Source organism: Lissotriton helveticus, chromosome 1_1 (genome assembly GCF_964261635.1).
Source record: "Lissotriton helveticus chromosome 1_1, aLisHel1.1, whole genome shotgun sequence".
Lineage (NCBI taxonomy): Eukaryota > Metazoa > Chordata > Amphibia > Caudata > Salamandridae > Lissotriton > Lissotriton helveticus.
The window spans coordinates 20,465,997-20,487,829 of record NC_136057.1 but is presented as its reverse complement, the minus strand read 5'-3'; the positions used below and the strand labels follow the sequence as shown (position 1 = coordinate 20,487,829).

At 47.8% G+C, this 21,833-nt stretch overlaps 1 protein-coding gene across 2 annotated transcripts in view; it reads left to right on the top strand.

The window, feature by feature from the left end:
- Positions 1 to 501: 501 nt before the first annotated feature.
- Positions 502 to 21,833, top strand: part of FTSJ3 (FtsJ RNA 2'-O-methyltransferase 3) — a 167,827-nt gene continuing 146,495 nt past the window's right edge. Inside the window, exon 1 of one of the 2 annotated variants that reach the window (XM_078673959.1) lies at positions 502 to 594. The gene's annotated coding sequence lies outside the window, so the exon portion shown is untranslated. Of the gene's footprint in view, positions 646 to 21,833 lie in introns of both variants that reach the window. The other variant, XM_078673951.1, reaches the window with a different exon arrangement.

The window sequence follows — 21,833 nt, the reverse complement described above, 5'->3', positions numbered from 1 at the left end:
GCCTCCGTGGCGCAAAGCTTTCATTAAACAGTTGATACGTAGAGTACGACGACGCATGCGCCTGGAAGCCAAAACGAGAGAAAGCGACGAGAGACTGCGGAGGAAGGGCTTTACAAACCGGACCGCGGCGGCCATTGCGAAAATGAGCTGTCGTGTGGGTTGTGGGGCGGCTGTGGTGCGGGAGGTGCATTAAAGACAAATACAACGCTTCCCGAGGTGTTATTAGTTAGTTGCCGAGGCTGTGGGTTTGAACTGCCATATTATGCTAAAGAGATTGTAATTTCTGTGTCGGTGAATCTGGGCCAGACTCCTCGGCGGTTACAAGTTCTGAGCCCGCCTCCGGCAGCCGTCTGGGCTCTGGCGGTAACAGCCCGCTCCGCGCTCGGTGGCGGCGGGGGGAGCTCCGCCGGCCGCCCGCGCTCACGGCTCAGACTCCACTCCAAGATGGCCGCCGCGGAGCCGCGCTTCCGGCCCGGGGCTGCGGGGCGTGCACGTGGGAGCCAGAGCCAGAGGGGCTGGGAGCAGAGAGGGAGCCAGAGCCGTCAGCTGAGAGGCCAAGCACCGGAGGGGACAGAGGGGCCGAGGCGGGGACAGGTGAGAGGCCAAGCACCGGAGGGGACGGGAAGGGTGTGAGGTACAGTTAGGGTGGGATAGGATGGGCACTGGGTTACAGAGGTGGGATGGGGCGTGAGGTACAGAGGTTGGGTCTAAACTGTGTGGTTTAGACTGGGAGGCCCTGCAGCTTGTACACGTGGCCCGGGGAGTCGGGCACAGAGGAGGGACACTGAATGGGGGCGGCTGGATGCTAGTTGAAGGCTTAGAACCAGGTCTTGCATGTGACACAATGTGAGGTACAGGCTGGCCTGTAGTGCGAGGTGTAGACTGGCTGCACTGTAGGGTGGGAACAGGATGAAATGTAAAGGTCAAAAGTAACCTATGAGATGTAGACTGCACTGTAGGGTGGAAACAGGATGAAATGTAAAGGTGAAAAGGAACCTGTGAGGTGTAGACTGCACTGTAGGGTGGAAACAGGATGAGATGTAAAGTTGAAAAGGAACCTGTGAGGTGTAGACTGGCTGCACTGTAGGGTGGAAACAGGATGAGATGTAAAGTTGAAAAGTAACCTGTGAGATGTAGACTGCACTGTAGGGTGGAAACAGGATGAGATGTAAAGTTGAAAAGGAACCTGTGAGGTGTAGACTGGCTGCACTGTAGGGTGGAAACAGGATGAGATGTAAAGTTGAAAAGTAACCTGTGAGATGTAGACTGCACTGTAGGGTGGAAACAGGATGAAATGTAAAGTTGAAAAGTAACCTGTGAGATGTAGACTGCACTGTAGGGTGGAAACAGGATGAAATGTAAAGTTGAAAAGTAACCTGTGAGATGTAGACTGCACTGTAGGGTGGAAACAGGATGAAATATAAAGTTGAAAAGTAACCTGTGAGATGTAGACTGCACTGTAGGGTGGAAACAGGATGAAATGTAAAGTTGAAAAGTAACCTGTGAGATGTAGACTGCACTGTAGGGTGGAAACAGGATGAGATGTAAAGGTCAAAAGTAACCTATGAGATGTTGACTGCACTGTAGGGTGGAAACAGGATGAGATGTAAAGGTCAAAAGTAACCTATGAGATGTAGACTGCACTGTAGGGTGGAAACAGGATGAGATGTAAAGTTGAAAAGTAACCTGTGAGATGTAGACTGCACTGTAGGGTGGAAACAGGATGAAATGTAAAGTTGAAAAGTAACCTGTGAGATGTAGACTGCACTGTAGGGTGGAAACAGGATGAAATGTAAAGGTCAAAAGTAACCTGTGAGATGTAGACTGCACTGTAGGGTGGAAACAGGATGAGATGTAAAGGTCAAAAGTAACCTATGAGATGTAGACTGCACTGTAGGGTGGAAACAGGATGAGATGTAAAGTTGAAAAGTAACCTGTGAGATGTAGACTGCACTGTAGGGTGGAAACAGGATGAAATGTAAAGTTGAAAAGTAACCTGTGAGATATAGACTGGCTGCACTGTAGGGTGGAAACAGAATGAAATGTAAAGTTGAAAAGTAATAATAATAATAATAATCCACATTTGCAAAGCGCACACTCACCCGTAAGGGTCTCTAGGCGCTGGGGGCCGTCGGGAAGATTAAGCAAGCTATTGCCCAGAGTCACATGGTGCTGGGCTAACCCGGAGCCGGGGATCGAACCCTGATCCCCAGATTCCAGCGTCAGTCGCCCTGGCCGCGGCGCCACACCTCTCCCATAAGTAACCTGTGAGATGTAGACTGCACTGTAGGGTGAAAACAGGATGAGATGTAAAGGTCAAAAGTAACCTGTGAGATATAGACTGGCTGCACTGTAGGGTGGATACATGATGAGATGTAAGGGTGAAAAGTAACCTGTGAGATGTAGACTAGCTGCACTGTAGGGTGGAAACAGGATGAAATGTAAAGGTGAAATGTAACCTGTGAGATGTAGACTGCACTGTGGGGTGGAAACAGGATGAAATGTAAATGTCAAAAGTAACCTGTGAGATGTAGACTGCACTGTAGGGTGGAAACAGGATGAAATGTAAATGTCAAAAGTAACCTGTGAGATGTAGACTGCACTGTATGGTGGAAACAGGATGAAATGTAAATGTCAAAAGTAACCTGTGAGATGTAGACTGTACTGTAGGGTGGAAACAGGATGAGATGTAAAGGTCAAAAGTAACCTATGAGATGTTGACTGCACTGTAGGGTGGAAACAGGATGAAATGTAAAGTTGAAAAGTAACCTGTGAGATGTAGACTGCACTGTAGGGTTGAAACAGGATGAAATGTAAAGTTCAAAAGTAACCTGTGAGGTGTAGACTACACTGTAGGGTGGAAACAGGATGAAATGTAAAGTTGAAAAGTAACCTGTGAGATGTAGACTGCACTGTAGGGTGGAACAGGATGAAATGTAAAGTTGAAAAGTAACCTGTGAGATGTAGACTGCACTGTAGGGTGGATACAGGATGAGATGTAAAGGTCAAAAGTAACCTATGAGATGTAGACTGCACTGTAGGGTGGAAACAGGATATGATGTAAAGGTGAAAAGTAACCTGTGAGGTGTAGACTGGCTGCACTGTAGGGTGGAAACAGGATGAAATGTAACTGTCAAAAGTAACCTGTGAGATGTAGACTGCACTGTAGGGTGGAAACAGGATGAAATGTAAAGGTCAAAAGTAACCTGTGAGGTGTAGACTACACTGTAGGGTGGAAACAGGATGAAATGTAAAGTTGAAAAGTAACCTGTGAGATGTAGACTGCACTGTAGGGTGGAACAGGATGAAATGTAAAGTTGAAAAGTAACCTGTGAGATGTAGACTGCACTGTAGGGTGGATACAGGATGAGATGTAAAGGTCAAAAGTAACCTATGAGATGTAGACTGCACTGTAGGGTGGAAACAGGATGAGATGTAAAGGTCAAAAGTAACCTATGAGATGTAGACTGCACTGTAGGGTGGAAACAGGATGAGATGTAAAGTTGAAAAGTAACCTGTGAGATGTAGACTGCACTGTAGGGTGGAAACAGGATGAAATGTAAAGTTGAAAAGTAACCTGTGAGATGTAGACTGCACTGTAGGGTGGAAACAGGATGAAATGTAAAGGTCAAAAGTAACCTGTGAGATGTAGACTGCACTGTAGGGTGGAAACAGGATGAGATGTAAAGGTCAAAAGTAACCTATGAGATGTAGACTGCACTGTAGGGTGGAAACAGGATGAGATGTAAAGTTGAAAAGTAACCTGTGAGATGTAGACTGCACTGTAGGGTGGAAACAGGATGAAATGTAAAGTTGAAAAGTAACCTGTGAGATGTAGACTGCACTGTAGGGTGGAAACAGGATGAAATGTAAAGGTCAAAAGTAACCTGTGAGATGTAGACTGCACTGTAGGGTGGAAACAGGATGAAATGTAAAGGTCAAAAGTAACCTGTGAGATGTAGACTGTACTGTAGGGTGGAAACAGGATGAGATGTAAAGGTCAAAAGTAACCTGTGAGATATAGACTGGCTGCACTGTAGGGTGGAAACAGAATGAAATGTAAAGTTGAAAAGTAATAATAATAATAATAATCCACATTTGCAAAGCGCACACTCACCCGTAAGGGTCTCTAGGCGCTGGGGGCCGTCGGGAAGATTAAGCAAGCTATTGCCCAGAGTCACATGGTGCTGGGCTAACCCGGAGCCGGGGATCGAACCCTGATCCCCAGATTCCAGCGTCAGTCGCCCTGGCCGCGGCGCCACACCTCTCCCATAAGTAACCTGTGAGATGTAGACTGCACTGTAGGGTGAAAACAGGATGAAATGTAAAGGTCAAAAGTAACCTGTGAGATATAGACTGGCTGCACTGTAGGGTGGATACATGATGAGATGTAAGGGTGAAAAGTAACCTGTGAGATGTAGACTGGCTGCACTGTAGGGTGGAAACAGGATGAAATGTAAAGGTGAAATGTAACCTGTGAGATGTAGACTGCACTGTGGGGTGGAAACAGGATGAAATGTAAATGTCAAAAGTAACCTGTGAGATGTAGACTGCACTGTAGGGTGGAAACAGGATGAAATGTAAATGTCAAAAGTAACCTGTGAGATGTAGACTGCACTGTATGGTGGAAACAGGATGAAATGTAAATGTCAAAAGTAACCTGTGAGATGTAGACTGTACTGTAGGGTGGAAACAGGATGAGATGTAAAGGTCAAAAGTAACCTATGAGATGTTGACTGCACTGTAGGGTGGAAACAGGATGAAATGTAAAGTTGAAAAGTAACCTGTGAGATGTAGACTGCACTGTAGGGTTGAAACAGGATGAAATGTAAAGTTCAAAAGTAACCTGTGAGGTGTAGACTACACTGTAGGGTGGAAACAGGATGAAATGTAAAGTTGAAAAGTAACCTGTGAGATGTAGACTGCACTGTAGGGTGGAACAGGATGAAATGTAAAGTTGAAAAGTAACCTGTGAGATGTAGACTGCACTGTAGGGTGGATACAGGATGAGATGTAAAGGTCAAAAGTAACCTATGAGATGTAGACTGCACTGTAGGGTGGAAACAGGATATGATGTAAAGGTGAAAAGTAACCTGTGAGGTGTAGACTGGCTGCACTGTAGGGTGGAAACAGGATGAAATGTAACTGTCAAAAGTAACCTGTGAGATGTAGACTGCACTGTAGGGTGGAAACAGGATGAAATGTAAAGGTCAAAAGTAACCTGTGAGGTGTAGACTACACTGTAGGGTGGAAACAGGATGAAATGTAAAGTTGAAAAGTAACCTGTGAGATGTAGACTGCACTGTAGGGTGGAACAGGATGAAATGTAAAGTTGAAAAGTAACCTGTGAGATGTAGACTGCACTGTAGGGTGGATACAGGATGAGATGTAAAGGTCAAAAGTAACCTATGAGATGTAGACTGCACTGTAGGGTGGAAACAGGATATGATGTAAAGGTGAAAAGTAACCTGTGAGGTGTAGACTGGCTGCACTGTAGGGTGGAAACAGGATGAAATGTAAATGTCAAAAGTAACCTGTGAGATGTAGACTGCACTGTATGGTGGAAACAGGATGAAATGTAAATGTCAAAAGTAACCTGTGAGATGTAGACTGTACTGTAGGGCGGAAACAGGATGAGATGTAAAGGTCAAAAGTAACCTATGAGGTGTAGACTGGCTGCACTGTAGGGTGGATACAGGATAAGATGTAAAGGTGAAAAGTAACCTGTGAGGTGTAGACTGGCTGCACTGTAGGGTGGATACAGGATAAGATGTAAAGGTACGCTGCGGACTCAGGTATAGGGTGAGTGTACTGTGAGGTATAAGGGTGACATACTGATACTGAGCCACATATGAAACCAGTCTAGAGTCTACTGTAGAGCTGTATGTAGTGTACATGTGTAGACTGGTACGTGAGGTATGAAGACGGGGTGCAGGGTGACACGTTGAGTTACTTAAGCTATGGAAATTAGGTTCAGAGTGTGAGGTATAGCTGTGGGGTACAGATATTGTAATGTGGGGTGCATTATGTGGAAGTTCATGGGTTGAATCTCTAGGGTGGAAGGCGCGGTTCAGTATGCCAGATTAATATATTACAACAGTGGTGATGCATGCTTTTTGTTTTTAACCTGTTTTACCCTGCTGACTCCCTGCTTATGGTGAGTGGTGACGACATTGGCCCGGCTCTGTGTCCCCTCAGCTCTAGGTGAGAGGTGCGAAAGGGATATTAATGTAGTGCCCCCTTATGTTTGGCTGCTGTTTAGTGGGGTGAAGCTTCTCTCAGATCCAGTGCGTTTTGCATTGTAGACGATTGTGACACTGATCATGCCCCCTGAGGTTTTCATCCTCAGCGCCAAGACGCCTACGGGTATTTGTCGCGCTTTATAAATGGCAATAAATAAATCCTGTGAATGAAGGGCACTGACCCTGAGGGAGCGTCATCTGTCAGATTAATGCTGGCTGTTTCTGACGCCAAGGACCCCGTTAGTAGTGTAATGTGCAAGTCTGCACGCGTCTCAATGGAGCACCTTCCGTCAGGCTGGGGTAAGCTGCCACTCGCCACAGGGAGCACCTTCCGTCAGGCTGGGATAAGCTGCCACTCACCAAAGGGAGCACCTTAAGTAAGGTGATTGTGGTCGCTGACTGGAAAAGGGGCCTCCTATGAGACTTGGGTGCTCGGGGACCCAACAACAGAGGCCACTGTCATCAGGTTGATGTGAGCGTCGGGTTGATGTGAGCGTCAAGTCTGTGGCGTGAGAGAAACCCGTTCTAATGCAACAGCCTTTGGCCCAAAGACTCTGCCACCTGTCACAAAGATTGACTGATAAACAGGGCTGCTTGAATTATGCGGCAGGGAAGGGCCAAAATATGGAGCAGGGTTGAGTAAATTATGCATCACGAAAAGGCAAATTATGCGGCACCTTTTGTGATAGTATTCACGATTTGTCATTTTTACACAACTCCCTGTGGAATGGTTGCACCTCATTAGTACTAGTTTAGCACCCAAAATATAGCAGTAGGCAGCATCAAGGTGCCCAGTCAACCTTTCAAAGGACTGTCCACTGCACAGCAGCACGTGTCACTGCATTTTTTAGGTCTCGCTAGACGTACGCAAAAGCGAAGCTTTTGCGTCTAGCGAGACAACTAATGTAATCACTTTCAGGGGAATGTAGACAGCAGACTGTCACGAGCGTCTCCTGCCGGAGATTCTACCTCGTGAGCGCGCACGTCGCCGTCCCTCATATTCCCATGCAAAGAAAGGCACACTGAACACACACATGCAGGCAAGAAGGCACACACACAGGAGCGCACCTACACACATACAAAGCCCCCCCCCCCGCCGACGCCGCATACATAGAAGGGCCACCCACCTCCCTGCCGCCGCAGTCGCATACATAGAAGGGCCCCCCCTCCCCCTGGCCGCCGCCGCATACATATAAGCCCCCCCTCCCCCGCCGCATACATAGAAGTTCCCCCCCCCCAACGCCGTATACATAAAAGTGCCCCCCCCCACACCATACATGCAAGCGCCCCCCCCACACCATACATGCAAGCGCCCCCCCCTTACCGTGATTCTAAGGTCTTGCAGCCTCCGCGGGGCCCTCCCTCGGGCATGAGCCCCGCGTCACCAGCACTGCTTTCCCGTGGGCGGGTGCGCGGGCTTCCGAAGACGGAAGTCCCGCCCCAAGGAAGGTTTCGCTTTCGGAGCTGGTTATGCTGGGAAGAGGGGGAAGGAGCCAGGTACTGGTCCCGCGTTGGCACACTGCAATTTTGTCAGCTCGGGGATCGAAAGCAGGTTAGGACAACTTGTTTTATTTACACGCATTTGAAGAACATGAAACAGAGTGCGAGCGGAGCACACAGATGTAAAACAAAAACCACACGGAATGTCCAATCACAGATATACGTAACATCGTACCTACAACAAGTCAGCACTATTGGTTTGTCAATGGTTGATGTTGCATCAGCTGAAAAAGCAGTAACTATGGCTTTGACTAGACTACATTGCTCTGCGATCTGACGCAGGGGGTGGGGGGCAAGCACGTCACACACTCACTGCGTGCAGTTCCTGTGGTAGAGGGATCGAGATGCGGGTTACCAAGCGTCTCTGCAGTCAGGATGGGACCCCGAACCCAGATACCGCTCTGGGCTATTAAACTACCAGCAGGCTGCAAAGTTCACGTGGGTCTGAGACGCAGGAATTGCGGTCGGCGCCTTAATCCTCAAAGCTACCGAAATGTATAAAAAACCTGTGTCCACGCAATGGGCCCGGCCGCCACACCGTCTAACATGTGGTCAAATTCCTCTCACACTGCTTCCACACCCGAGTGACCCGCAGCATCTTCCCACCGCAAGACAGGGTAGCCGGGTCAGCTGCTCCGCTACGGCAAGGGAACCACACGGTGCCCACGCCCTCAACCCATGCTCTCCACCCGCTCCCCGAGGGCCTCGAACCGGCAATCCTGTAGGTAAGGGGGGGTGCACAGTCTCGCAAAAAAACTTTCCATAGGCTCCACTAGCGGCCATATTGGAACAGATGCTGCATTTCCCTGCTTGAAACCCAGGCAAGCTCCGGACCCATTGCGCCAGAGAGGGGCATGCCAGCGCCCTAAGGCACACGCTACTAGATTATATGGCCCGGCCTCACTCTCGGACCCAACATTATACCGCTTGCACATGCCCGATCTCGATCCCGTGCGCCGCCGTGCTCTGGTCTTGATTGTAATAAAGTGTGGCCTATCTTGTGTAATATGGTCCTCATGTAAAGTGCTCTGGTGCCTTTGGGCAAAGTTTATTGCATATAAAACTGCACACAAATCCCATGTAAAGTTACCCAAACATCACAGCGATGCGAAGCATAATAACGGCACACAGCATTATATAAATCCCTGTTGCCATTACAAAGCACCTATGATGTAAGATAATCTGGTTGTGGTGTGTCATGTACATGCATCACCACTTGCACCGTCCATCTCCCTTGTCTGAGTTATGGTGTTTGATGTGTTTGTGTGTCTCTGTGTCCTCTGTCGGCCTGTTTAGGCTTCGGTGCATTCCTCTGTGCAGAGTACCCTTCCCAATATGGAAAGCAACATGTTTAGCCAAGGCGAAGAAAGGCGATACTACTGACGTCATGCCACCTCCCAACAGGAAAGAGTTCTCACCTGAAGCAGCTGATCCTGCTTCTGCCGGAATCTGGGCCTGGTGGACAGCACTACAAGGCAATATAAACTTTACTTTCATCCACCTCTGTGGCATGTATTTATTTTACGTTATTTCCAGCACTTTTCCATATATACCTAAAAACAGATTTTCTTTATAGTTTTTCATTGCAGTGCCTTTAGAAATTCGTAAACTTGCGTGCTTGTTGCTTTCACATCCTGCGCTTGCAGCGCTCATTAATGGTTGATTTTCATATGGATTCTTTAAAATCGTTTCCACAACTTTGATCTCCTGGGATCATACCAAAGGCTGGAAACTCTCGCCAAACATGCCCGGCACCGGTGCGCATGGGCCGCCCCGCCCCGGCCACCAGGTGAAGCGGATGCCTCTTGGGTCCGCCCGCGATCAGCAGCGATCGCTTGATCTGCATTGAAGCAGGAGGAAGCCCCGTGCTCCAGTCCCCGTACTGCAACAATGCTCTTCTCGGCGAGAGATGTAGCGCTGCTCCTTTTAGGTAAGTTATGAGGCGCTAAATCTGGGTCGTTGGTGTATGTGTGTGTGCGCATTTGTGTAAGGGCTGACCCCATACCCGTCCCAGTGCAGCGCACTTAGGGTCCTGACCCGCTCCCTGCTCGGACCAGCCCTTAATAACAGTACTGGGTAGGTTATCATCGTTTAGGGTGTCCAGTATGCAAGGACGGAAATATACCCTTCCCCCCACTCCCCGGCTGCTGTTTAAATGATAAAATACAGTAATATTCAGTGCAATATTCAGGGCCCGTGGCCCTCCAGGTCTTTGGCTCGGTGCCACTGCACCTGCTGCAACAATGGAAGCACCGCCTCTGCATGTCATCCATATTGAGACGATAAAATGCAGAGATGGAAACTCTTGACCTGCAAATTAGCGAAGGAGCGCTGCAACTCACCCCAACCCACTGTGCCACAATGTGTTTTTCTGTGCATTCTCGAGGCCTTCTAGGTGCCACCTAAAGAATTCAGTATCCGTGGCTGATGGCCAGTTTAGCACCCGGTGCGACAGTCATTTTCAGTGCCCCCACACCCAGGACTTCCTGTTTGGATTCCCTCACTACCTCGAGGCAAAAGTGCCCCTCATCTCTCCAGTCATAAGTTATTGCTAAACACCCACGGTCAGCACCCTGTGCGGCCGCACCGGTCGCACTGCCCTAAAGATGGCCCTGTGTGGCTGTGATGAGCTGTGTTCAATCACATTGCAGTGCTAAGAAATAATGGTAGTGGTGACCCAGAATGTCATTTAAAATCACATATCACAGTGCTGTTGGTGCTTCCGCCTTTCAGTGTGTACATCCAAGGGTGTGCACCATTCGAGGACCTGCCTTCGTGTGTGCGCAGAGATCTCAGGGGCATTATTTCCAGTATCAGTACATAATATTATTATTGGTTTTGAATTTGCCTCCCATTGTTAACACAGGTCCACAAGTACCAGAATGCATGTGTAAAACAACAGTACGAAATGGGCTATTCACGAGTACCATGGAAATAGCAGAAGAATCCTTCCTTTTTGTTCAGAGAAAAGAGAGGGATAAAGTGGTGTCTCTCATTACTCATATTCGTGGAAATCCTTTGCGGTTACAACATTGTGTGCTGCCTTGGATTGTGACTTTGTTTATTTTTGTTTAAACTTCTTTATTAATTTTAAGAGACATATCACACATAAAAATGGCATACATTCCATAAACCCTACATAGGCTACAAGTTCAGTTTTACACATCTCGCAAATTCATTAAATCCATCTTCCATTTTAAGACAAACCAAGCATTTGCAATGCAATAGGTCTGGCATTACTGAATGTTTGAGTTATTGGTGTTGCATTATTATTAGCAATGCCAATAGCTCAAACTTTTATAATGCGAGACCTATTGCATTGCAAATGCTTGTAGTAACTTATCAACTGTTTCATTTAGACACATTTTTTGTTAAAATGTGCAGATTATGTGGTAGATGATGGGCTATGTTGCGAATACGGCAAATCTGTAATTTTGTGGAACCACTGTGCCTGTACAATCAATCAGGTGTTTGTTAAGCGCGGCCACTCACCCCGTAAAGGTCTCAAGGTGCTGGGCGGGGGGGGAGGGTTGTGCAGGTTTCAGTTCACCAAGGAGGAGGTCTGTCGAGCGCTTGATGTTTCTCGCGAAGATGGAGAGCGATGTGGTCTCTGAGGTGGAACGTAAGGGCGTTCCAGGCACTGGCTGCGAGAAAGGACGAGTGGCCTGATTTGGTCTTTCTGGTGCGGGGGACCACGACATAGGAGAACTGGGCTGATCGTAGGGTCCTTTAGGGTGCAAGGAATTTGAGTCTGCTGTTCAGGTATGCTGGTCAGGTGTCGTGGAGGGCCTTGTGTGCCTGGGTGAGAATCTTGAAGGTGATTCTATCCTCGATGAGGAGCCAGTGGAGTGTGCGCAGGTGCTGGGAGGTGTGGCAGTGTCTTTGCAGGTTGAGGACCAGTCTTGCAGCGTTCTGGATGTTTTGTATCTTGCGTGTGAGGTTTTTGTTCCGGCGTAGTGCATTGCCGTAGTCTAGTCTGCTGGTGACGAGGGCGTGAGTGATGGTCTTTCTGTGTTCGAGGGGGATCCATTTGAAGGTCTTACGTAGGAGGCAGAGGGTGTGGAAGCAGGAGGATGCGACACAGTTGATCTGGTGGTCCATTTTGAGCACTGAGTCCAGGATTTTTCCAAGGTTGCGTGGGGGTGGGTGGGCTTCTGAAGGCCAGGGGGCCACCAGGTGTCGTTCCAGGCATCCGGGTTTGGGCCCATGATGAGTACTTCTGTTTTGTCTGTATTGAGTTGTAGGCAGCTGCTCTTCATCCATTTGGCGACTGCTTCCATGCCTTCCTGAAAGTTGTGTCTGGCGGGGTGTTGGGTTCGTTGGAGAAGGAGAGGATGAGTTGGGTGTCGTCTGCATATGCCACAATGTTGAGTTCGTAGGTTCTGACGATGGGGGCTAGCGGAGCCATGTAGACTCTGAAGAGCAAGGGTCTGAGGGAGGACCCCTGGGGGACTCCGCAGGTGGTTGATGTGGGGTCCGAGAGGAAAGGGGGGGAGTCTGACCCGTTGCATTCTGCCTGAGAGAAAGGAGGGGAGGGCCTTGTCCCGGATTCTTACGTTGTGGAGTCTGCGTATTAGGGTGCGTTGAGAGACGTGTCGAACGCCGCTGAGAGGTCGAGGAGGATGATGGCTGCTGTTTCTCCTCTGTCCAGTAGGGAGCGGATGTCGTCTGTTGAGGCGAGGAGGGCGCTTTCTGTGCTGTGGTTATACAATCAGATCATTTCAGTGGCACGTCTTATTAGATACAAACCCCATGGAAACCTTGTTGTCGGGTCAAGAGGGGCGAGTTTTTGCTGACCCAGTAAAGCCTCTTTCCTTTAGTGGTCCGTAGAGTGAACACCTCGCTCCAGCTCAGTACAGACACTGCCCCAGTCATGACATTTTCAGCTGCAAATCATTGTTTTCAGATGTGTAAATCTGATTAGCTCGATGGAAACAAAACACCACCACAACACCCAGAATGCATTTTGTGATGCAAATGCCCAGACCTTAAAAGTCATTAATCGCCTCAAAGGAGTGGTAAAATTGTAAATTGATACTTGTATAGCGCACTACTCACCCGCAAGGGTCTCAAGGCGCTTGTACGAATACCGCTGTGGAACCCATCCTGGCTTTCCCTGTGAGGTGTCCACTCCTGGGCACCCCCAAGGTGAAGCCAGGCATCCTTAGCGTTGTGGGGGCCGTTGTGGAGATTAAGCAAGCTATTGCCCAGAGTTACAGAGTGGGACTCCATGATTGGAATAGGCACCGAGGCGAGAATTATCAGGTCCGTGGAATTTTGAGCCCAAGACCCGCCGAGGCGGGAATTGAACCCTGCTCCCGGGCTAGACCTCTGCATCAGGGTCTGCCGCTCTAACCATTGAGCCACACTTGTCACTAACCAAGCGGACCCCCTCTATTCAGGTGTGATGAGCCCATGTTCTGTTAATGAATACTTGATGTAGCGCAACGACTCGTCCTTGAAGAGGCATCTCGGCGCTGAGGCAACAGGAAACTCAGGAGCAATCGTTAGAACAGCACGGTTTTGAGATGTTTGGGCCTTGTTCAGAAGGGTCCCTCGTATTGTCCGCTTTAGAGCCAAGGGTGTCTCCGATTTCAAAGAGAAATACACACTTGAATCACATTAGGATTTGTTCATTGCTTAATGATTCCTGTTTCTAAAGCCGATGCTTCCAGCTCATGTGACGTTTCTGAAGCTTTTACCTAAATTGTGTGTTTCAGCTTTGAGCTGTTCACATCCATGAATGCAGAACTTAGCGCCTTCCCTTGGCCATGCACACCCCCCCGTCCATCATCCCCTTTTGTATCGCTTTGTTCGCCCTAAGTGTGGCAGGGTATGCTCAGACGTGAGTCCCTTGCTCACTTGGCCACTGGATTCAAGATAGCCTGGCTGATGAGGATTATGAATCCGAAACCGGTCCCAGGATACTTGTTTCCGGTCTGGGAAAGACATGGCTTGGCAGTTCGGGCTGGACTGTTCCCATGAGGCACAGGGTCAGACTGATTTGCATATAGCCATGTCTGAACTGGGGTGGCTGAGTGAACTAAAGAATGGTGATGGATTAAACCCAGATCAGTTGACTGGGGGTGAGTGTTTGATTTGTTCAAACGCTCCGTCCATCATCCCCTTTTGTATCGCTTTGTTCGCCCTAAGTGTGGCAGGGTATGCTCAGACGTGAGTCCCTTGTTCACTTGGCCACTGGATTCAAGATAGCCTGGCTGATGAGGATTATGAATCCGAAACCGGTCCCAGGATGCTTGTTTCCGGTCCAGGGTGAGACATGGCTTGGCAGTTCGGGCTGGACAGTTCCCGTGTTTGATTTGCTCAAATGCTCCGTCCATCATCCCCTTTTGTATCACCCCCCACTTTCAGCCCCCACCTGCCCCTCTCCAAGCTCTTCCTAGCATGCTGGGCACTGCCCTCCTTGTAACACACAGATCCTGAAGGAACTGTTTATAAAACTGTTCACACTGCAGGGGACTGGGTTTGGTCAGTGAGATCCGACCCACTGTGATGGCAATGAAGGGGAACTTCAATGAATCGGCAGCTCTGTGCTTGAATTAAGATACATGTCCTGGTATACTTAATATACAGAAGATGATTATTTTAGCGTCAACTATTGCGTTTTCACTTGTCTTTTTTCCAATACAAACAATTGAGGGTAAACCCACAGTCCGATACAAGTTCTATAGAGGGACGCAACAAGACACCAAACCCTCTGGGGTGTTGTCAACAAGTGACCCTTCTTGCTGTAAACACCACTCGGCCTGATTGCACAGACGGTACATTAAGAGTACACCAGTCATTGTGTATGGAGTTTCACAAGACTGTGGATTACAAATCGACGTTTTGGACCCTCAGGGGGAGAGAATACCTGACATCATCCTCCGGACAATAACTAAAGAATAGGACCCTTGTAAACCTCATCAAACTGATTTCTGAGCTTCACGGGTGATTTGCCGCGCTTTACAAAGGTTCGATTGATTGATCCAGCTGGACTTTGTGCCATCTAAGTGTGTGAATATTTCCCAATGATTTTAAGGAATTCTCAAATGGAAGCTGTGACAACGAAGACTTCTAAATCGCCCGAAACGAAGGGCGTCGGCGAAAAATCTTTTCGAACAACCTTCTCTTAAACCTGAAACACTAAACGCAAAAATCCCTTTGGTACATCGATTCCCGGGGGTAGGAGCCCAAATGGAGAGCCCAAGGTTATTTCACAGGAAATTTAAGTTGGATGGTGCTTGTGGTGCGAATGTCTGTCTAACATATTTTGCTGTGAATTCTTTTTTGTGGCCTTCCGCACTACTAGACTGTGTGGAGTTGATCAGATTGATGTAATCATTATTTTAATGATTTACTTATTTAGAGTTCAGTCACTCAAAGAGCAGGAAACTGAGAGTAGGCAGACTAAAACTGAGTTCTACAATCGGAAAGTGAACTGAAAATAAATCTTGAGAGCTTTCCGAAAGAAGAACTGATTGTGCCTCTTTTCCGCATCAAGTGGAAATTGTTCTATATCTTCGGTCGTTGATAGCACAAGGGTAGTCCATCTGTTGTACCATACTAAACCTACGAATTGTTAACAATAGGCTTGAGTTTTCTTACTTAACCAAGTCTTTTCTTAAGATATGACCTATCCAGTCTGTAGGAGATCTAATGCACAAGCCAGAGCGTTTTAGTATGACCATTTGCTCCACATGATACGAGGGGACTTTTCCCCGTCGTCATTATGTCTTGGCCCATCTCTGAAGGAGTGAGGGTGCTGGCCCTCAAACGCCCAGAAATGCAACAAGCTGAGGAGACCATACCAGTCAACAGGGAGCCAGGGTGGAGTGGCGAGGAGGGAGACCTGTGGAGGTCGCAGGCCAGAAACCGCCCACAACGGAAGTTATGAGGACCTGATAATACTGGATTTGATATCGCAATGTCATTGTCTTGTGCAGTGTGTGGATATATTTGAGCGCTTGACCCCCTATATCCGCTCTCCTGGGGCCGCTGCATCTGATTCTTTACCCCCCATCTCCCCCACCTGCGTGGCCCTTTTGGCAATGAGATGAGCGGGACTGCATGACACTTAACGCTCCTAACCGATGTTACTTTAGAGTGACAATTTACAGTGTCTTTCCTTTTATCATAAGATCAAATTTAGCCTGCCTTAGTGGACACTGTCCTAGACGCCTCTTTAGAGAATTCTCTAGGAGTCAACATGTTTTATTGGGAAATTCAATCCCCTCTGTTTGTTTGGGAGTTACTATTGTGGAATATATTTGCATAGTTTTTGTTGTGTAGCAATAGTTGTGCAAGCATGCTGCTGGGAGGCGTGGAATAACTACTTGGTTGATTGGTGGGGCAGGGGGAAGAGGTGACACACATTATGCCAATATCTAAGACGCTTTTAAAGTTGTACTAAGGGGCAAATGCATTGAATTAATGTTAATTTTAAACAAAGGGAGAACTAAAGAAGGACTGCCCTGGAAACTGAACTTCAGCAGGCAGAGCAGGCACACAAGGAACAACCGACTCTCCTTACAAATAAAGGTCACATCCCTTAGAGGCAATATCAATGCTCTATACACCAATAGGGCTGAACTCATGCTTTTGCGACTTAAAGGCATGACCTACCAGCGCCTTGAGACCCTCACAGGTGAGTTGCGCGCTTTATAAACCTCCGATTGATTGATTGAACATCTCATAGTTGGGATGTATACAGGTCATCAAAATGAACGTTCTTCCTAGACTACTATATCTCTCCTAAAGCCTTACAGTAGATTTGGATCAGGATTTTCTTCCAGTGTTGAAATCCTTGATTATCTGTTTCATTTGGCAGGGGAAGTGGGCTCGCCTCCCATACGGAAATCTGTCTGCCAAAAAGTGCTGGTGGACTAGCACTGCCAGACTTTGAGCTTTACCCCCAAGCGGCCCAATTGAGAGTAATAGCTGAATGGTCAGCTCGGGAGTCCGATAAACACTGTCTCCATACGGTTTGAGCGGTGTCAGGCAGATGTACATGGGACCTCCTTTGGAAACCCAAGACAGACCGTCTCCCAAATGTGTATCTCAGTCCCCAGAATAGAAGTACTTTATGAGTCTACCGGACGGTCTGGATGGTCGACCTTTGCCTCCCCCTATACTCCGATCCACTTTAACCTAGCATTCCCCCCAGCTTTACACTCTGGCCCTTTTGATGCGTGAAGGGAGAGAGGATGTCTTACGGTTTCCAACCTTTTTCATAACTGGGACATACGAATATTTGAGAACTGTCGGAGACTTTGAACTACCAGCAACGGAACACTTCCACTGCACCCAACTCCGACACTGGGTTCTCCACCCTGAGATGCGGGAAGCCGCCACTAGAGACCTTCGAACCATTGAACAATTTGCTCAAAGAGGAGTTGGCTCAAAAGGGTGAATCTCCTTCCTATACTCTCTTACTCGCAACACTCACTTACCCTCAGCCACGACTCGAAGCTTTTTGGGAGGACATAATGGGCACCCCAGTGTTAGAGGCGCAGTGGAGAGGGCTCTGGAAAGACATATCTCGGTTCAACTACTTTATGTGAATTAGGGAGGCCCATTACAAGGTTGTCTATGATTGCTACCTTATCGCACCAAGTTATGGAAGATATTCCCTACTACCTCGGATCTCTGCTGGCTGGGATGCGGGCTTTTCGGCAAATCTTGTGGGACTGCCCAACGATCCACCTGTTCAGGGCAGAAATACTTGCCCAGATTAAAGACATCTTGGGCTATCTTTTACCAGATACCTTGGGGTTTCTACTTCTGGGTCTTAGGGATGACTCCCTTAAATACCAAACCATGGAAGATCGCTCCATACTGTGACTCTAACCTTGGGCGGCAAAGACGGCAATAGCACACGTCTGGAAAAAGGAGGCCAGATCCCTAACGCTGTGGTCCTCTAGATTTTGGCAGGCCCTTATGATCGAGTGTATGGCAGATCTCTTCATCGATAACATTAAGAATTTTGAATATACCTGGGGGCCACTTGTGACGTACCTCTCAAGGGGACTGCCGCTGATACAATGGCACTCCACCTCTTTCAATTTTTAATAGCCTCACCACGAGAGAACACTACGATTCGACAATCCTGGTGCCTCACCATACCATTGCCACCTCTAGATCTGATTTCCATACCACACTTGCCTTGCATGCACTGACTGTTTATCCTGCGCACCATTTGTTTGTGGGAGTAGGGACAGGGGAAGAGGGTATAGGATAGCTGTACGCTTAGGTTATATTCACTGCAATGCAAAGCACTTGTTTAAGAATTACGAAAGTGAGAGCCCCAAGAAGGCAGCAACTGAACCTGTAAATAGCTGCCACATACTGTGTGATAAAGACTACGCGTGACAATGCTGTTCTGTACTTTTGAAAAAATAACGTTTTCACAAAAAAGAAGCAGATAAGATGTCCGAAGTACTTAACTTTAGGAGTGCATTCGATTTTTTAAGACGTGTTGAACAAAGTGTAGAAATATGATAGTCTTTTAAAAATCGTTAATTTGATTAACTTGCTGAAGTGTTTCACCGCAGTACATCAGGTTATATTAGTGCATCGAGAAGTTCTTTTGTTAAAGTGATAGGTAAAAAATAAAAAAGAACTTGTAAACATTCATGCTTCCTCTCACCTTGACAACCACGCCAACAGTGAACTAAGAAGCAAGTCAGTTGTCATGCACACCCTCTCGGGAGCCTGTGTTGCTGTTATACGACACCAGTAGAGTTTATTAAATCGAACAGAATAGTGGATTTTGTACAGTGCACGTCCTGAACTCCTGTATTTCAAGGTGCTCTTGTGTGGTAAAGGAGGGAAAGTAAATTAAAACAATTGCCTAGGCTCTCACAGTTTTTCTGGTTTTTAAGTTTGGCAATTTTACATCGTTTAATTCGGTAATCAAGTTATTTTCTTTTTACACTTCACTCTCCCACGGTAATGTTAGCCAGCAGGAAAGGCTTACCCCAATGTGTGGTAGAGGGTTGGCAAACGCCGATAGAGCATAGCACAGTATTGCCAAGTCTAGAATTGGAGGTGGATGTGGCCTGTCGGCTAGAGCGGCCGTCCTGGAACCGGGTTTGAGTCTCGGCAGGGAAGCTCTGCATCCTGTGATTCTGGGCAGATCACTTAATCTCCCTATGCCTATCAAAAAGTAATCAGTCTGTCTGTAACACCACGGTGTTCATGTAAAGCACTCTGATACCTTTGGGTCGCGTTTGCGCTATGTGCCCAGTATTGTTACACCGGCCAATCCTTCCTGAGTCGATAACTCATCCTGTGGGGTCCCCGCTGCACCTCAATGACACTATCGGGCTATTCGAACCCGGGTGCAACTTTGTGCATCAAGCCATGGTCCCTGGGGCTGCTTGGCGGTGGTTTAAAGACGTTGGGCGACCACCTTGCCTCTTGCAGGCTTCTGAGCTGTGTGTCTCCATGAACTGAAGGCCAGCTCACTTACCCTTTGAGTTTCTTGGCTATGGCTGGACTCTAGAGACGGCTTCTTCTCGAGCAGCACAGCAGGCACAGCCCCTGTCGGTTGGCAGCCACCAGGTTCAGCAGGTGATATCCACGACAGTGCCACCTTTCCTAGATGGTTCCACAGGGCAGCACAGCAGTCCTCCTTCGGTCCTTCTTCCAGTCCACTCAAGATCGGCGTGCCAGGGGTGCCCTTCTATTTGGAAACTGCTCTCGTGGCAGGATGTGGTTGATAGCCATTTGGCTACTATGGGCCATATTAAACAAGTTCCCCGGGGGCACAGTTGGTGTTTGCGCCTACTTTGCACGCCCCCCAGGGCACGTTGGTATTACAGAAGGGGCCGTAGACGCTTGTGTGGCCCCTTCTGTAATACCGATAGTGCTGGCACTTCATGTGCGCTAGCGCTATCTTGAGAGGGCCTTCCCTCATTTGCTTTGGGGGCATGCCCCCCTGCAAATGAAGTAATTCCTTTGCCTCTGCACCTGTGCCGTATTACAGACGCGGGTACAGAGGCAAATAAGCTCTCAGGAGGGGCATTTAAAAAGGTGATGTACTGTTGGTGTGACCCCTAATGGCAGCCCTCTGGAGGTAGGAAAGGGGTCCCATGGACTCCCCAGACATCCACTTGCAGAATGGTGCAGTCACTCACTCCACCTGCCTGCTAGGAGATATCTATTCTCCCTTCAAAGGGCCGGCTGGTGCCGCCTGCACTGTGAAAACACGGAGCTGCTTCAAAGCAGCTGCTCTGTTTTTTACATGGATTAGCTGCCCCCAGGGCAACGCATTCATCATAATACGGGGCATTTCCCTTCATTGTCGATTCGTTGTCTTACGATACACCTATTCTGGATGCACGCGTTGACTTACCACACCAGCTGCTACATTCATGGCACGTTACATCTAGTCAGCCTGTAAGCATTAGTATTTATCTGGGTATTTTGTTCCCACGTGGCATCGAATTAACAAGTATGTTATGTGCATATGTTCAGTTCCAGGGAGAGTATCATTGTGTTTAAGAGTGAGTTACCAGCCATAAGGCTTTGGGGCTGTGCTGCGCACCCACCAGTGTTGTTGCTCGGTGCGTGGGGGGTGGGGGGGGTTGTACATTTCCGAGTACCATTAATGTCAGCTATGTGACAAAACTGCTGAATTGGTGCAATATGATTGGTTCTTCGAAATCATGGTATTTGGCATCCGTGGTGTGTAAGTTTACCATAGTGGTTATATGAATTGAAATTTGTGGAGCATAGAAATATCCAAAGGCGTCTAGGCGCGGAAGGCTTTGACAGTTAATTTTGGAAAAACCATGTCTTAATTATTTCCTTAACCGCATCTGCGCTATCTGTTTTCCCGCTGTGCGCGGCGTTTTTTAAAAAGCCGCGTTACATGACGAGCTCAGCTTGTCATGAGCGGGGAAGGGGTTAACAGAGAATTTTCGATTATGTGCCTACTGGGTAGATGGAGAAGGTTCTGGGCTTTTGTGCCTAAGTAGGAGAAAGATTACCCCCTTGCCTACTTAGCTGGGGAAACAAACGCTGCAAGGAGTATGTGAGGAAAATGTATGACTGATGCAAGAGGTGCCCCTAAGATTGAGTTTACAATGAGTGACGCAGTGAGCCTTAAAGTCAAACGTTTCAGTATAGGAAACCAGTAAAGCAAGTGCAAATGTTGTTTTCTGGAACTGCAAGCAGGAATTTTTATCCGGAGCCTGTTGGCCACATCATGAACAATTTGTAGACTGTTGATCCACTAGCAGTGGAAACCAAGATGGAGAACGTTTGCAACGTTCAGACGAGCGGAAACTAGAGCCTCTTACGAGATGGGATGGATTATAAGGGAAGAATATTCGATAGCAGGCGGAAGACAAGAAACCAGTGGCATCTGTTTTGTTGATTTGTGAAATAAAGGTCATTTTGTCAAATAGGGTACCCAGGGTGCTAACTGTACTGACTTGCATTGGTACAGGGTCCAATTCGGTGGCAGCAGTTGGGAGACCAGAAAGAAGTTTGATTGTCAAAGGTCTGGATCTCCGTTTTCTCACCATAAAATGTAAGACCATTTAAACACATCCAGTTTGGGGTCTTACAGCTACAGAAGTTGGTTTGGGAGGTAGCAATGCCTTGTGATGAAAATAACTTAAGCATCATTTGTGTAAGAAGTGATACAGAACCCATGTGGTTTTACCTGCTTGGCCGTCGTGGACACACACACACACACACATATATATATCAGAGAGGGTGGGGCTTAATAAGGAACCTTCAGCCACTCCGCATTGAATGGAAAAATATTGAGACTGCGAAGTGGGCAACTCTCTGGCTTCTTTCACTTGGAGAGGATTGATACTATTTATGGCTAGCTTTCCTATGCTGAACTCCGCAAGTCCTGATAGGAGCACCGAGTGAGAAACCACGTCAAATGCGCAGAGAAGGCCAGCAAGTTTCTGGACCAGAAAGTAACCTTTCTGATCTAGAATTCTTCTTATGTCATGAGTCACGGGCAGCAAGGCTGTTTCAAAGCCATGCACTGGTCTGACGCAGGCCTGAGAGTTGTCCAGGACATTCTTGTTCTCCAGATAGGTGGATAACAAGGCATTTACTGCC